This window comes from Pseudopodoces humilis, chromosome 3, assembly GCF_049639895.1.
Source record: "Pseudopodoces humilis isolate 2021_Gansu_Grassland_sample_001 chromosome 3, ASM4963989v1, whole genome shotgun sequence".
Lineage (NCBI taxonomy): Eukaryota > Metazoa > Chordata > Aves > Passeriformes > Paridae > Pseudopodoces > Pseudopodoces humilis.
This window is the reverse complement of record NC_142202.1, coordinates 48,637,141-48,642,477: the sequence shown is the minus strand read 5'-3', so window position 1 is coordinate 48,642,477 and position 5,337 is coordinate 48,637,141. Positions and strand designations below refer to the sequence as shown.

Sequence of the window (5,337 nt, the reverse complement as noted above, 5' to 3'; positions counted from 1 at the left end):
TGTGTTGGTGTATACTTTTGAGAACATGAATCCTCACATATGTTCCACCCTATACTCAGATGCTTTCACTGACACTTGAAAAGAACTTTATCATTTAGTATGTGCTAGTTAAAAAATTATTTAAAATTACTACAGTAAGGCTTGGCATAAAGTAAAGATGGGTTTAATAAGCTTAGGATCTTAAGGTAATTCAGATGAAAGAGATCTTAGGATGTCTTCTAAGCCAATGTCTTTCTCCAAGCAAGGTCATAACGTACTGCTTAGGTGTTCATGTGGTCTGGTCTTAACCTCAAACAGTGGAGACTGTATGGCCCTGGGAAAGTTGTTTCAGTGCCTGACTTTCCTTGAGAGTTGAAACTATCACCATCTTCCTATTCAATCATTTGAACAACTCCATTTAGACTGTGAACTCATTTTTTTGTTTAATCTTTACTGTGCTGACTTTTTTTCAGCTTTAATTAAAGCTGCACAAATGTAAATACCTACTTTACCTCCACAGGCAGTTTCCCCAGCTGTGGACTGTGAATTTTTTTTTTTTTTGCTTTAGTGTTTAGATTTGACAGCAAAATGGAGACCAAACTCCTCAAGCTTTGTTGCTCTGCCTGAATGCATGAATCTCATCTGGGTCCTGTCACTGATAATATAATCCTATGCAGCTTATTTTCAAGAGTATCTGAATTTTTGCTTAAAGAGTTACTGGTGCTATATTTAAGCACTTTCCTTGTTTTGTACATAGCTTCTTCTACACTTCTGCATGAATGTAGAAAGGACATGTCTCTAAAACTGGTGGAATGTCCTGGTTTTGATACAGGTTGTCATTACTGAGGCCAGTAGTATAAAACTACCTGCAGAATGGAGCCTTTCTCTCTCTTTTTTTTTTCTTTTTTTTTTTTTTTCAAATTTTGTCACTTGTCTGAAGAAAAGGATTTAAGCTTTAATAGAAGGCTATTCTTGCTTTGTGCTACAAAGTGCATTTTCACTACCCCTCTGCGGAGAGGAAGCATTGTGATATTTGAGACTGAGCAGGTGGATCAGGAAAGCTGCTCCAGTCAGAACAAGAAAACTGTAAGAAGAGATTGGCCTGAGGAAAGTAAATGGTAGCATTTCCCTAGTAGAGGGAAATGAGACTGCAGTTCATGGAGAAGTGTGTGGATTAGTTAAGCTAGTCATGAAGCCCTGTCCTAATGAACCCAAAAACTTTGATTTGGAAAAATATGTGGAAGACAGACACAAACAGTGATTTTTCAGTTTAGCATTTTCTGAGGTATCTTAACTGCAGTGCTAGAAAAATAGGAACTATTCCAAGTTCCAGAGTTGTGTTTAAACTGTGTCAGGACTGTTGAGTTGTATCAGCTCCTTAGATTGAACAAATCTTTGTTCCTCTATAATAATTAATCTGTGGGGAATAGTTTAAGTCATTCCTAAAGAGCCAGTACTTGATGTCACCACAGAACAGGTGGATGCTGAAAGGATGCTGTGGAAAGCCCATGCTGGAGCAGGCTCCTGGCAGAAGCTGTGGCCTCATGGAAGGGCCCATGTTGAAGCGGGTTTTCCTGACAGGCCTTGGGACCCTGGGGGGAATTCATGCTGGAGCAGTCTGTTTTGAGGGACTGCACCCCATGGAAGGAACTGACACTGGAGCAGTTAATGGAGCTCAGGGGAAGAACTCATATTAGAGAAGTTTCTGGAGGATTGTCTCCCATGGGAAGGGCCCCGTGCTGGTGCAGGAGAAACATGAGGAGCCCTCCCCTGAGAGGGAAGGAGCAGCAGAGACAATGTGCAATGAACTGGCTACAAACCCCCATTTCCCATCCCCCTGCACCACTGGGTAGAGGAGGTAGAGAAAATTGTGAGTAAAGTTAAGCTCAAGAAGAAGGGAGATGTTGGAAAAGGTGTTTTTAGCATTTGGTTTTTTATTTCTCATTATCCTACTCCAATTTGTTTGGTAGTAAACTAATTTACCTCAGTCAAGTCTGTTTACCCATGAGAGCAACTCATGAGTGATCGCTGCCTGTTCTTACCTCAGCCTGTGAGCCTTTTGTTTTATTTCCTCTCCTTCATCCAGCTGTGGCTGGATACAGTGGCTTTGCTTGGCACCTGCTGTCCAGCCAGGGTCAACCCACCACACAGGCAAACTACTTTGAGACTTAAATTGCTGGTTTTGATGGCACTTTGCCACAAGATCCACAACATTACTGCCCTCTTGTATTTAATAGTTTAAGGAGCAAGAACTTTTTCAGACTGTCCACCAGCATGCCATTTTGTTTCATTGAGTTATTGTTTAAGCACAATTAGATGAAATGACTTGTAGCTCAAATGGTTATGGTGGCACTTGGCATATGGATGATAGAATAAGTGTGACAATAATTTATATAATTTTTATGTGTTTCAGAAGTTAGAGAATGTAAACTGCTGTAGTTATTTTTTTTTTATTTAGAAAAGAAGATATCTTACATCCGTTTATGGTCTTGCTTCTAACTTTTCATGAGGAATACTAATCACTATTAATAATTTCTATTAAAACATATTTGTCCAACAATCTTACATTTTGCATTTTTCAAATAGCAGAGCTTTTTGCTTTCAGCCTGCATATACAACTGCAGCCACACTTAAAACACAGTAAAGTTAATCTCTGTTAAAAGGGATTTGCTATGATCTGCAATATGCTTTTACTTAGAACAAGACTTAACTTTTTAAATCTCCTGCAAAAAGGTTTCCTTCTTAATTTTTAAAAAAAATTGTGAAAACCAAAATACTAAAACAGTGTACTAAGAGATTTAATAGGTTCTGCAGTTGGGTAGTTTACACTACACTAGGTCTTAGTATTCTTAATTTAAAAACAAATACCCTTCCCTCAGGCTACTGTCACATTTTAATTGTATCTTTTACCCAAAGACTCAGAATTTTTCAAGAGGTAATACTACTTCCTCTGTCCAAATCCCAATTTTGTAACAGTTCCAGTAGTTAGAGAATTATAGTTGTCTTATTTAACTCCAGATTTCAGATAGGGTTTTCACACTATATCAAACACAGAAAGCCTTTCCTTTTGACATGGAAAGATATTCCTGTATCATTGAATGTAAATTTACAAAAGAAAGGCAATGGTTCTGCATGGTTCTCTGAGCTACTTTGATTTTCCACTGCTGCCTGCTCTTGGGGCATACACTCTTTTTATCCCTGTATTTGAGTGGAGAGATGATCAAAGTTGTGGTGGTTCCCAGTTCATTATTTTAACTATATAAGTGCCCTGAGCAGTCCCATGGGACTTGATGGTATTGCTGTATTTAGATTGGACTTGAACAGCTGCTTGATATTTAACAGAATGTTTTGGGTCTGTGTTCCTCCAAAATGAGATTATAGCATGAGAATGTGATAAAACACTGCTCTAGCAAATAAAGATCTTGAAAATAAAAAAGGAAAGTGGAAATCATACCACAGGACTTTGATGAACCCCACCTTTCTTACATGGTGTCAAATTCAAGAGAGGCTGGAATGCTGGAAAAACCATGTCCCTGACAAAATCAGATGCAACATGGTACCCTAAGATATTTTTGAAATGGCAGTGAAGCCCTGTCCTTAATCAAAGACTATTTTCTATTATGCAGTTGGCTGTGATTTTTTCCCCCCCAGCCTTGTCTTATTCTACCAGTTTACCCAAGAAAACTCTCATAATCCTCTTTACTCCCTAGCCTTATGTTAAGAGGTAACAGAATAGAGCTGCCTGTGCATAGTTTCAGTCCATCTGTTTGAGGATGGTTTTGTTCAAATTCAGCTCCCTGGCCTATGTCACCTCAGTGGCTGACTGTTCCTGACTCAGTGCACAGACTGCTCCTCCCAGGCTTTATCACATACTGCAGTGTTATCATTTTCTCAGGCATTACCACTCTCAATTCACCACTCTCAATTGCTCTTTTTTTGATCATCCTTCACTCTTTTCCTGATCCTTCACTACGTGCTCTTAATGAAATGCCAGTGCACTGCTGTCTTCCTCTGTTCACAATTTCCTACTGACCTGTACTTTCCTTACATCTTTTCCACCTACTCTTCCACTTAGCAAACAGATAAAAGAGAATATTGGAAGTTAAGGGCAATGGGGTTTTTATTTGTTGAGTGCGTTAATTTCAGAACCTAGATTTTCCTATCATTTGATAAGAAGACCTGGGGAAAAAATGTCATAAAAATACAACACCAAAATCCTTTAATCTCATGACTTTTGCAACCTCATGCTTGAAAATGAAGCATCTTGTCTTACAGAAGCTTCCAGCTGATTTTGACCTTAACCCATTTTTTCATGGAAAACTTCCTAGAACCACAGAATGGGTAAAGTTGGAAGTGGCCTTGGAAGATTGTGTAGTCCTACACCTCTGCTCAGACCTTGAGCAGGTTGCTCGTGGCATACTCAGTTTGATAAAAAATTCGACACTCTTGTTGGAAAACATGTTCCAGTATTTGACCACCTTCACTGTAATTAAAAATAAAGTTAAATTTTATTTTGATGAGGAATTCCTTGTCTTTGCATTCTCACATTGATTCCTCATCCTGTTACTTGGCATCTCTGAGAAGAATGAGTGTCTTTAGCCTACTCATCAGTCATTCTAGACATTCTGCTTTGACCCCCCTCCCATACTCCTTCTCTTAAGGCAAAAACTTTTACTGTCTTGTACTGGAGTCCTTGTGCCCTCTGTAAAATCAGAGGAGACTTAAGTCTGAGCTCCAAGACCCCTGAGGGGTTTTGGTAGCGCTGCTGTTCATAGTTAGCCTTTTTCTATTCTCTTCAACTACTATGTGTTGCCATAAAAAGTGCAAAGTACTTAAGATTAAAAGGTTGCTTTCCTGCAAGGGGCTTGCATGTGCTATAGCTGTTGATGTGATGCTTTCAGGGAAAAACAAAGAAGCTGGTGTTTTGAATGGTATCTTGGAAGACGGATGACCAGAAGGTCATCCATCCATTGCTAATCAGTACATGCTACCTTAGTATTTGTTTAGTGACATCTTAATGGGTTCCTAACACTTGTTTTTGTTGTCTCTTGCATTTATTCCACATTTTCTGTCAGGCTGCCTCTACCCTAACAATTTCTTTTCTTCAGGGAGTGTCTGTCAGATATACTTCATGGCTTGAGACATTAGGGCAGTGAAACAGCTGATGTGACTTTACAGATTCTTTGCCTGTTAGAAAACTAGCTTGTTTGAAATTCAGATTAATTTCTCTTTCCAAACAAGCTGTCCTTGTCATTGCTGTTAGGTTATTGAATTCTAAATTAACTTCTTGCATAGATAGAAAGATATTACTTGATGGATGTTAAACTTGAGGTTTTTTTTTTTTTTTTTCCTTCACAA

General features: G+C 38.7%; 1 protein-coding gene across 1 annotated transcript in view; it reads left to right on the top strand.

Moving 5' to 3' along the window:
- The window catches only part of ADGB (androglobin), a 108,834-nt gene that overhangs the window by 959 nt on the left and 102,538 nt on the right, over nt 1–5,337 (top strand). The window lies entirely within an intron of this gene.